This window comes from Colossoma macropomum, unplaced genomic scaffold (assembly GCF_904425465.1).
Source record: "Colossoma macropomum unplaced genomic scaffold, Colossoma_macropomum, whole genome shotgun sequence".
NCBI lineage: Eukaryota > Metazoa > Chordata > Actinopteri > Characiformes > Serrasalmidae > Colossoma > Colossoma macropomum.
In genome coordinates this window covers 60565642-60577704 of record NW_023494792.1, presented here as the reverse complement: position 1 = coordinate 60577704, position 12063 = coordinate 60565642, and the positions used below count along the sequence as shown (strand labels likewise).

General features: G+C 39.9%; 1 protein-coding gene across 2 annotated transcripts in view; it reads right to left on the bottom strand.

Moving 5' to 3' along the window:
• sox5 (SRY-box transcription factor 5) overlaps nucleotides 1–12063 on the bottom strand; it is a 412851-nt gene that overhangs the window by 168026 nt on the left and 232762 nt on the right. The gene's annotated exons all lie outside the window — the stretch shown is intronic.

The window sequence follows — 12063 nt, the reverse complement described above, 5'->3', positions numbered from 1 at the left end:
CACTTAAGCCACACGCGCACCCCTCGCACGCCCCGCTCTGCCTCTCCTATCCGTTAGCGCTACGTCTAAATGTTAGAGCGGAATATTTAAATGTCCTCAGTTCAGCTCAGTCAAGCTAAAGCGGCTCATAAGACAAATGCAGAAGGAAAAAAATATCCTTAACCTTTAATGCATGTTCATGTAAAGAGTTTCTATTCCAAGCAATTTGGGACCTTTTAGTTTTTACTGTAATTCAAATTATTTCACAAATTGAAAAATGACAAAAAATGGACAGTGACATTCTTACACAGCCTTTAAATATGTTTAAAGCTATCTGGGCAGTGAGTGAGTTTCAGCCAGTAAAAACACTATCTAGCATTAAAAACAATAATAAATAAAAATAATAAACACAAATGAATATAAATACAATAAAACACAGCACAAAGTTTGTGTTTTTTAAAAAGTTATGGATTACAGATTTGTTCAGTTCCATCAGCAGCGCGCTTGATGTAATTTAATGAAAAATTGATTAGATAAACCAGGTAGTGGATGATAACTGTAGGTACTGGGCATATATATATATATATATATATATATATATATATATATATATATATATATATATGTGGTAACACTTTCTATGAATGTCACCTTTGTAAGCATCTATAAACACATTCATAACATGTTATAATGCATTCATGAGACATTATAAACATAGCTATAACTATTTATAAAAATGCATTATACATTATAGCCATGTTTATTATGCATTATGAATTGTTAACATAATACATTATAAGTACTGATCATAACAAATTATAAGAGCTCATAAGTTGTATTAGTCCGCTCTAAGTAAAGTGAAGCGTACTGTACTAAAGCCTCCTCCAGTGTTCAGAGTGAGGCTTCAAGTTGAAGTATTTACTGAAGGATTTACTGAAACACTAAAACATTCACAGTAAAGCACATTACAGGCTTCAAATGTCAGAGTTTAAACTAGAGCTGCCATCAGTGTTTTACCCAATGTGGGAAAGGTAATGTTCACCACCGTTAGCTTGGGATTTGTCTTTACTTTACGCTCTCCAAGCTGGGACTGACTTCTTTGGCACTGACAGTATAACATGTTATTAACACTGTTTATAATACATTATATTAACAATTCATAATGTATAATAAGCATGGCTATAAAGTGTAATCCAGTGTAATTCTTTTTTATAAATGTAAAATTATATATATATATATATATATATATGTCATAGCGGCCCAATGAAAACTATGTATCTTCATTTTTTTATTTTTCTACTTCATTTCAACACTCCAGCTGTCCTTTATGTTGCGTGGAAATTTCATGATGAATGGACCAATAGAAATGGTCTAAAATCACTTGGAAAAAAATCTCCTTACATTAACTAACATTGAAAGGTAAGAGCGTTTTGGTCTCTCCTGTAAAGTTACCATTTTGGAAATACTTGTTTTTCTTTGGACAGTGACGATTTTGTCGTTTTTCTGTTTGTGACATATTTTAAAAATGCTTGTTGTTGCTTAACATTATGTGTAAATTTCATGATGAATGGACCAAAGGAAACGGCCCAAAATGACTTGGTTCCATTGACGTACATTAAAAGTAAAGTCTTTCTCCTGTAAAGTTACCATTTTGAAGATGTATATATATATATATATATATATAGTTGTATTGTTGGTGTTGGAATAAAACCTCATATCTCCAAAACAGTAACAAAAATATGAATGTATGTCAAGTAAGTTATTGTTAAGAGATTTTATTCCAAGCATTTTTGGACCATTTCTGTCGGTTCATTCATCACAAATTTTTCACACAATGTAAAAACAGGTGGTATTTTCAAATAATGCCCCAAAAAAAAAAAATAAATAAAAAAATAACATAACTTTGTTGAATAACAACAAAGATGGAGGTTTTGTTTTTGATAGCATATGAGTATACATATATCTACAGTACAGTAAAATCTTTGGTGTTATTGTAACAATGCATGTATACAAAATATACATACGTACTTACAGAAAGAATGCGTTATTTTTGTGTTATTTTTAGTAAAGTGCTGAATGAGTACACTCTCAGAAATAAAGGTGCTAAACTGTCACTGGGTCAGTTCCCCTCCTGTCATTGGGGTGGTTCCCTCAAGGCTCCATCTCAGTACCTTTAGTCAGGGAACATAACTGAACCATAATCCACTGAAATGATATGTTCTAAGCTGTACTGACTCCACACACCCCGTCTCGTCTCCAGGCTTTTATTTTACTGTTCTGTTTAAAACATTCGGTTATGAAAAGGTACAAATACGAACTTTTCACCTGGCAAAACTTATTTAAGGTTCACAATCAGACCTTAAAACCACTGTTGTAGCTTTGAGGGAACATTTACACTGTTTGCACCTTGATGAATGAGAAATGTACCTGAACAGAACCTTTATTTGTAACAGTGTACGTTAGAAGAACAGATGCAATTAGAAGAACCCAGGTCTGGTTCTTCACTTCTAGCTGCTCTCCAGCCTTCGCATAGTTGTGTTTGGCTCAGCAGCTCAGCTGAATCACAGTCTATTTTTCTTTTATTTGTATTTTTATTTATATCTACACTCTTTAAAAAAGCAAAGAAGAACCACTTTTGGTTCCTTAAAACAATACAAAACAAATGTAAAGAACCTTTACAAGGTTTAAAGAGCCTTCACACAATATAAACTAACTTAAGGCCGCTTTCTAGAACCTTTAGACTATTCTTCAAACTTTAAAAGGTTCTTCACCCTCACACATCTCATTCACTATGGGGGTGTGCAAAGAACCCTTTCTGGCACCTTTATTTTTAGTTTTAGTGTATTTGTTTGAACAATAATTGCTAACCACTCAGATAAAAGGCTGTATATATTTTATTTATCTTTTATTTTCTCAGCGCTGTGTATCTGAGACTAATAACACACTGAAAGATATTCCAGAGACCACAAAAGCTTCTCCACAACCAAAAGCATCTATTATACTCTATTCTATCAGAATTCTCATTGTATTTGATTGCAGTGACAGCTGTTTAAGAGGCGTGATCGATTCTGATCTGCTTTTTTCAGAAAGATTTTTATACAGTAAAATGACGTCGCTTGATTCAACATTATTAAACTTTGTAATCAATAAAAGCAGGAATGACAAGATTTAATATAATAGTTTCTGATATTTTGCTCAAAACAGACAAATGAAAAAGATCAATACCCAGAAAAACAAACATTCCCAACATATTTTGTTCAACATGTGATCTGTACCTCCACCAGAATGGGTTCTCCATGGGTTCTTTAGCAAAGGCGATGTATATATATATATATATGGCCCGTTCTATCAAATTAGCTCATGTTGCGGCCCCACAGTAAAAATAAATAAACAAATATATAAAAAAGAACAATGAAGTATTCAAATCTTAGATATTTACAGGGATTGTGTCATGATCTTAAACCCAAGGCATTAATAAAGACAGCAATAATCTAAATATATACAAAATCAGCATTTATAGGGAGGTATGTGTCCAAAACCATAACCCCTAAATTTACACTTGTGAAAATATTTATTTTCTTAGAAGATCCTTTTTGATTCCTTTTAAAGTGAAGCTGAAAGGTTTAGATTTATTATGAGTTGAATTTAAATAAAAAAAACTTTCTTCTAAAAATGCCGTCCCACGTTTTCATGTCACTACAGAGTTTTAGTCTGTAGGCGGAGCCTTATTTTAGCCACGCCCCTGCATTTTAGAGCAAGAAGTGAGGCTGCATCCCTGTCCCTCATGGCCACATGGTGAGCAGTTAGATCCCATTGTTTTGAAGTAAATGTGTCCCAAAGTCTGAAAATCTGTGTGGAACATTAAGAATCATCATATTTTCTACAGTTCAGCACTTTTTAGTGTTTTAATGTAAAATATGATGATTTTCTGTGTGAACAGCTGTTCAAAGCTGTGTTTGCTGGTCATGTACTGGTAGTTTTTGAGCTCAAAATGAGCTAAAATTGTCACTGAAACAGTCACTACTGACACATTTGGTACAAATATGAGAACCCAACGAGTCATTTGAATGCCTGACTGCTTCTTTGCATGGTTAATAATGTAGAACCTCCTGAGGATTATTTTATAATTGTTCTATGTAGCACCAAAAAGGGTTCCACTAGTGATCCACCAAAATGAAAATTCTTGGCTGAAACTGAAACTGGAATCAGGAAATTTAGCACAGGCCAAAAACCGAAAACTGAAAAAGCTGTCAATAAATAAAAACAATTTATGTGAAGTTACTAAAATGATTTCAGTATCTAGGCTTGAAAATGTAACACAAAATCCAGCATTACCAGAGAACCATTGGTCATCCAAGACAATGAGCTCCATTATTTCCCCCCCAAACACCAAATTAGGCTTATCTAATTCCACCCACTAGTTAGGACAGCGCTAGGGGGGCGAAGGCTAGCACAGGCTTCCTCCGAGACCTGTGAAGCTCCACCACATCTTTTCAAACTGCTGCTCGCGCAACGTCATTGGACAGCTGAACACGCTTGGAGGAGAACACTAACCACCACCTCCGTTACGCCAGCTAACAGACGCCTGCGCTGACTAGCATCGCTGAGTGTCTGTGTTTACATGCAAAGATTTTTACCAATCAGATTAAATACATTCCCATTATAGATTAAGACTGAATTGTTTTTGCTCACTCTATTCAACAATCTGATGGAAAATCTCCGTTTGCATGCTCACTACAAGTAATCCGATCCAAAATGACGAGCATGCGTAGAGAACCACTTAGTGTAGACGTTACCATGACAACCAGCATCACGTGAGGTCCAGTCAGAGCGAGACAAGTTTTCAGCTGGTGCAGAAAAATGGATTTCACATGTTTTAAGGAAGCGGCGAGAGGAAGACGTTGTGTTCTGAGACACATAAGCTGGACGTCCGTCCCACCGCCGTCTTTTAAAGATCAGAGCATAAACTTCATCTCCTCTGCAGACCAGTTTCTGCTCCGCCATGCTGAACAGTATAAACTTTCACTATGATGCGACGAACATGATCAGAACGGACTTAAACTTTCCGATAGGGAATGTAATCAGATACAGGCGTTTACACGGATATTATTCTTCTATTTAACAGATTATTTACAGGATTACCCACCTCGATCAGTCGGATAGAAACTGCATTCCAAATGGCCTCAATCAGACTATTCCGAATGAGGTGTTTACATGGACGTATTCTATTCCGATTGAGCTATTATTGAGATTATTAACGGATTATTAGGCTGCATGTAAACGTGGCTAGGGATGGGGGGAGATGGAGGGCCATCCTGCCGACCCAGATAGAGCGAGGCCAGCTGTGCTCTCTTGGACTCCCGGCCACGGACGGCTTTCCTTTCTGCGACTTTCCTTTCTGCTTCTGTTGTTTTGTTGTGCTCTGCGTATCGAGTCCAATTTTCAGGTGCTATCAGACCTGCAGTGGAGAAGCTCTTGGGCATCTTGATCCCAGTGAACAGAGATTATAAACTATTCACAAAGTTTTTGATTTTTAATTTTAATCCTAATTAATCTTTCAGCCAAATTGTTCAGCCTTTTTTCTCTTTTTTATTATATTGCTAAAAAATCGAATGGAACCAGACAAGAGTGAAAACATGAACATCAAACTATTAGAATGATGAAAATACACCTTAATTCAAAGCAGAGGTGGATATTCTATAACACTGTTGTCCAAATACTTCTATATGGCACCAAAGAGGTTATTTTGTATGTGATAAAAGTGGAACCCAGGAATGCACTAAAACTTCGTCTGGAAAAAAAAGGCACTTTCATTGTTTTAAGATGAAAATTTTGAGTGGCCAAAATTTCGAGACATCCCTGGGTTACAAAACACTGTTAGAAATAAAGGTTCTGTTCAGGTACATTTTTTGTTCATCAACGTACAAACAGTGTAAACGTTCCCTCAAAGGTACAACAGTGGTTTTAAGTAATGCTCTTTTTTATTAGGGGAAGATTTTAACCACTACTCCGTGTAACTCATTTCCAAGGGAAAAACAAGGGGTAGAGGTAAAAATAAGAACTGGGATTGGGCCTTCAACTTTGTTTACATTTTAATGATGCAAAAAAACAGATTCATAATGAATTTCATTCATTCGTGTCCACACACCGAAATGCATGACCTCACACACACACACCCACACCTGAGAAGTGAGAGGCTTTGTGCTTTCTCAGTGTGGCTACACGCTGCCTTAAGCGCTGTCAGTCACTATTAAGAGTGAGTGGACGGGCAGCGAGAGAGAGGGAGAGAGAGAGAGGGAGAGAGAGAGAGAGAGCTGCTATTGTTCTGGGAAGTGAAAAGCACGGCTGACAGATTGAAATACAGCAGCAAACCTTTCACGCTGAACTTTAAACAGAGTGTCAGTCTTTCTCAACCGCAGCACACACACCCTGCAGTCTCGCTGCTGTCAGACTCCATGTGTTCCTTCCATTTAAAACACACACACAAATTCAGAAGCCGAATCTGCGCTCGCACATACAGAAGCGTCCACTTATCCTTTAAGTCACGATAATATCACAAACAATAACTCTTGTTATGTCGCATTTGGCTAACCTAATTTATGCCCGAATCCTTGCGTGGAGGAAGCGCGCCGTAATCTGATTTGTACTGGAACGGTTTTGGAGTGGATCTCTGAACTGACCCTCTCCCGACCTCTCCAGCAGCTGCCTTCACTGTGATAACGTGACTCCGATAAACTCACGCCGCTACGCCGGCCGGTGTGGCGATCCTCGGGACGCGGAGAGGGACCCGGCCTAAAGCGTCCGAGCCTTCACAGGTGGCATTTCGGCACGTGTCTCACGGTGACTCACTTGAAACATTCCTCCTTTCAAGACTGCGAAGCAGTTGTGCAGCACTGAGCCACACCGGCGCAAGCAGCACGTTAATTAAGTTGTAAGCTCGTCTGTGGTTCAGCATTTTAACGATCCTGAAAGTCAAGGCTGTGGGCAGCGCGATAGACGGAGGATGAAAGGAGCGCACAGTTAACATCAGCTATGGCCACCGAGACAAAAAAACGGCAAAAAAGCGAGGGAGCAGCACGAGTAGCGCAGGGAGAGCGATGGGCCTGCCCCAACACCGCCGTCCAGCTGCTTTTGATGCGAAGGGCCCTATTAAAGAGAGTGAAAATGACAAAACCTTCTCTTTCCAGAGATTTGCTCGTTTTTCAAGGAGGACTCCAGAAGTTGTGGGAAGAGTGCGGGCTGGAATGATGTAGGGCAGAGATTCCCAAACTTTTTATAGTCCCGGACCCCCTCAGACTTCCTGCTGCGCGCCCCCCTCTGTCACACACATACACAGGTAAATTGCCTTGATGCGTAATAAATATGGTGAGACTTTAAAATGACACAAACACTCAGAGGACTCTCAGTAACGTCCAAAACAGATGAGGGTCAGGATTAGGGCCAGGGTGAGGGTTAGGATTAGGTTTAGGGTTGAGGTTAAGGTTAGGGTTAGGGTTAGGTCCAGGGTGAGGGTTAGGATTAGGTTTAGGGTTGAGGTTAAGGTTAGGGTTAGGGTTAGGTCCAGGGTGAGGGTTAGGATTAGGTTTAGGGTTGAGGTTAAGGTTAGGGTTAGGGTTAGGATTAGGTTTAGGGTTGAGGTTAAGGTCAGGGCTAGGATTAGGTCCAGGGTGAGGGTTAGGATTAGGTTTAGGGTTGAGGTTAAGGTTAGGGTTAGGATTAGGGCCAGGGTGAGGGTTAGGATTAGGTTTAGGTTTAGGGTTGAGGTTAAAGTTAGGGTTAGGGTTAGGGCCAGGGTGAGGGTTAGGATTAGGTTTAGGGTTGAGGTTAAAGTTAGGGTTAGGATTAGGGCCAGGATGAGGGTTAGGATTAGGTTTAGGGTTGAGGTTAAGGTCAGGGCTAGGATTAGGTCCAGGGTGAGGGTTAGGATTAGGTTTAGGTTTAGGGTTGAGGTTAAGGTTAGGATTAGGTCCAGGGTGAGGGTTAGGATTAGGTTTAGGTTTAGGGTTGAGGTTAAGGTTAGGATTAGGTCCAGGGTGAGGGTTAGGTGTTGGGTAAGGTTAGGTTTTGTGTAATGGAAGTAACATATTAACGAAACATCTACTTAATGTAAGTAATGAATCAACAGAACATCTACAAGATATTTACTTCAGTGTATTCAGAAGCTTCACTACTGATACTTCACTGATATGTTATTGATATGTTACTGATAATCTGTGAATAGTTTATTAATCATCTACAAATAAAGTGTTACTGAAGATATTTAGACTTATTAAATCAATCCACCCCTATCTACTTATCTATCTATCTATCTATCTAGCTATCTATCTCTGCACATATATATATATATATATGCAGAGATATATAGACATTCTCGCAAGAAACCATTACAGCCTGAAACAGTTTTTATAGAACCAATCCCTTTATTAAGAACCATCTTTTTACGTACACACTTAAAAATGATGGTTCTCCAAGGGTTCTTTAGTAAAGAAAATAGTTCTTTATAGAACCATGAACATTCAAAGAACCCTTTCCATGATTAAAGGTTGATTAAATGGTTCTATATAGCACCAAAAAGGGTTCTTCTATTGTTACAATGTCAGGTTGGTTAAAACAGAATAACCCTTTTTGGTGCTATATAGAAACCTTTTCAAAAAGGTTCTACATAGAACCATCGACAGCACATGCAACGGGTTCACTGAGTGTTCATGGTTCTAAATGTGTAATGTGGAACTTTTTTTTATTAAAGAACTGTTGAAGAACCATCATTTTAAGTGTGATTAGTGTAAAGCCTTCCCAGAAGAGTAGAGGCTGTTACTACAGCAAAGGGGGAACCAACTCCCTTAGTACCCTACAATTCAGAAGAAACGCTGGAGTATGCTGAAATTAAGAGGAACCGAACAGAAATGGTTCTGCTGTTTCACTTTTTAGAGGTGAAATAGTTTGTGAGGACCATTTTGTCAGGCTTTTTTCTCGATTTCTGTCCTGAAAATGTATGAAAACACACACACTGGTTTAATCACTGTCTCACACTCACACACACAAACACACAATGGCCCCCTTTAGCAGATGCGTAGTGTCCGAGCCCCCTCACAGCTGCGGTGCATTAGCCGAAGGTCTGACACAGTCGGCTAGTAAACAATCCTCTTCCCCAATTACACACACACACACACACACACGCACACTCACACACATCAACCCGCTATTGTCCAACCAATGTAAACAAAAGAAATTAGCCCCGGCTCGTTACGCGGCCTCTCTTACAGAACCGCGTTTGTCCGTATAGAATAGAACAGAATTCACAATCAGAAGAACATTAGAGCCCGTCTGTCTGAACACCACCAGCTGTGATGAAGAACCACTAAAACATTTCGGTCCACGACTGTTTTTACCGAAGGCCTGTGAAAGTGCTACCAAACACCACAGAACCTGGAGCACTTTCTAACTGGCCATTGTAGCTGCTGCTTTGACAGGTGTCAGTAAAAGAGAGAGAGAGAGAGAGAGAGAGAGACAGAGAGTGAGAAAGAGATAAGGGGGGACGAGCAGCGCTTTAATCTCACTTCTTTTCTGTAGCATTGAGGGGATTTGAGGCAGCAATCTCAGTCTGATGATTTGGAGGCTGGAGAGAAGAAGCTTCAGCACTTGGTTGCTGTCGTATGTCTGAAATGGTCACTTTATAGGAGAAAAAAGATACTTTTAACTTCAACTTTTAGAAGTCGCCGTCATAAAAAGCTTTATTGATTTTTATTAATTAGCTATGTTATATTATATTTTAGGATGTAAGGATAGTTGCGGTTCTAAAATCTGATTGGCTGAGCCGCGTTCGGAGCCAGTGTAAAATCCACGATGTATGTACACCAAACGCCTCAGAGTGGCTGACAGCTTATTTTCTTAACTAGAACTCGGCTGGTCAGCTAGATAACAGGCTGAAAGAGCCAACAGCCTAAACAGCTCCATCATTAATATCACAGGCTTGAATTAAAGCACTTACGATATGGTTCACAGTAAAAGGGCAGTGTAAAAGTCTGAAGACTACAATATGCAGCCAAGGCCGACCGAACGTTCTCCTCATTCAGTGGTCCATTGTTGTTCGGCAACAACAGCATACTCTAAAGGAACTACACTTCTTGGCAGAAAACCAGTTTATGTTGATTATATTAGTAATAACTTGAATTATTTTCTGAAAAATTATGTATTTTATCATATTTTATTTTGGTCGTCATTTTATAAAAGCAATAAGCCACATGAGGCTGTGCATTACAGTGATTTTATCACGGGAAGAGAGTTTTACTCCACTTCGCATCGTGCCTAAGGCAACGTTTACACAGCAGGTAAAAGTGGCCCAAATCTGATTTTCTCACCAAATCCGATTTTTTTGTTTGGCTGTTCACGTTATCTTTTAAATGTGACCTGTATGCGACATCAGTCTGAACAGATCAGCTCCTAAACCGACCTGCATGCGCGAAAGAACAATGCTTCATGTGGCGGCTCGTCCAGAGGTAAACAGTCATGAAGGCCAGTGAACACCAGTCGCTCTCGGAGCTTCAGTTTCGTCTTCGCCAGCATCACCGGAGCGAGTATAAAGTTCCAGTGGTTGACAGCTGGACTCATCACCCACAGTGTGTTCGAGTTCACCGTAAAAAGGGCTCGTTATTCGGCCACGGCCGCTTCTTTGGTTCGAGTCCTTGGATTCTTTAAACTGTTCTCTGACGCTGCAGCCTCGGGCTCCTCCGGCCGTTTCGCTCGAAACCTCTTCGAACACGGAGCGGCTTGATGAGTCTCTTCTAATGTTTTGGTACAGAAACATCAGCCTAAATGTTTCTGAGTCTCAGCAGCGCGAAATTATGACGAATGTCGAGTTGAAGTCGCATGAATTCTGATCTGGCTGTTCAGACTGAGTCGCATTGCCGCAGATTGGATACTTATCAGATTTCAGTACCACATATGAAAGCGTCTCAAATCGGAATTGAAAATGTCAGATTCAGTGTGTTTATCTGTTCACACTGACACACAGACGCACATCTGAGTCACATATGAAGAAAAAGGTCGGATTTGGGCCTCTTTTACCTGCTGTGTAAACGTAGCCTAAGTGTCACACATCCTTCCGGATTAGCGCTATCTGAGAACTCCAACTCCCAGAACTCCCTTGGGGATCATGTGACTGATGACGCTCATTCCACAACCTACCATCGTTCCACTTCACCAGAATACTGATATCTTTCACCTGTCTTCCTCGTTCATGTGACCAATGATAGTCAGTATTTAAAGCCTGGGCTTTAGTTAGAATTTGTGAGGTATTTGTTTTTTCTGACTATTGTTCTGGATTTTCTTACCTGCTTTTTGTCTCTGCCCTTCTGGATTTTGTTTACCATCTGGTTATGTTTGTCTTTTTGTGTTTTCGGACTGTTTTGGATTTGACCATTGCCTGTGTTTTGACGACGAGTTTGGGAAGTGTTTGTATCAGTAAAGCCTCTTTTTCTAATTCCATCCACGAGCGTCTGATCAGTTCTGGAGTGTTACTCTAAGAACACCTTTCCCCGTGATAAAAACGCAGCAACGCACGCCAAAGGGTTTTTTGAGGGTCCATGGTTCTAGAAAGAACCATTTTCTTTACCAAAGAACCTGTGAAAAGATCTTTTTAAGAGTAGGATCCCAAACGGCACTCCAACTCATCTTGAGGGGAGCTAGATGGAGACCAGCCACCACCCATTTTCAAAAAGGTTCTATCTAGAACCATATACAACACATTTTATACCTGGAACTTAGGAGATTGTGTTACCAATGAATCTGTACAACAGAGTTACATGGATACCTCTCTCTCTCTCTCTCTCTCTCTCTCTCTGTCTCTCTCTCACTCCCTTTCTCTCTCCCTTTCTCTCTCTCTCTCTGTCTCTGTCTCTCTCTCTCTCCCTTTCTCTCTCTCCCTCTCTCTCTCTCTCTCTCTCTCCCCCTCTCTCTCCCTTTCTCTCTCCCTTTCTCTCTCTCTCTGTCTCTGTCTCTCTCTCTCTCTCTCTCTTTCTCTCTCTCTCTCTCTCTCTCTCTCTCTCTCTGAGATGAGGTGTGTCTGACGGGCCTCTGAAGTGCGTT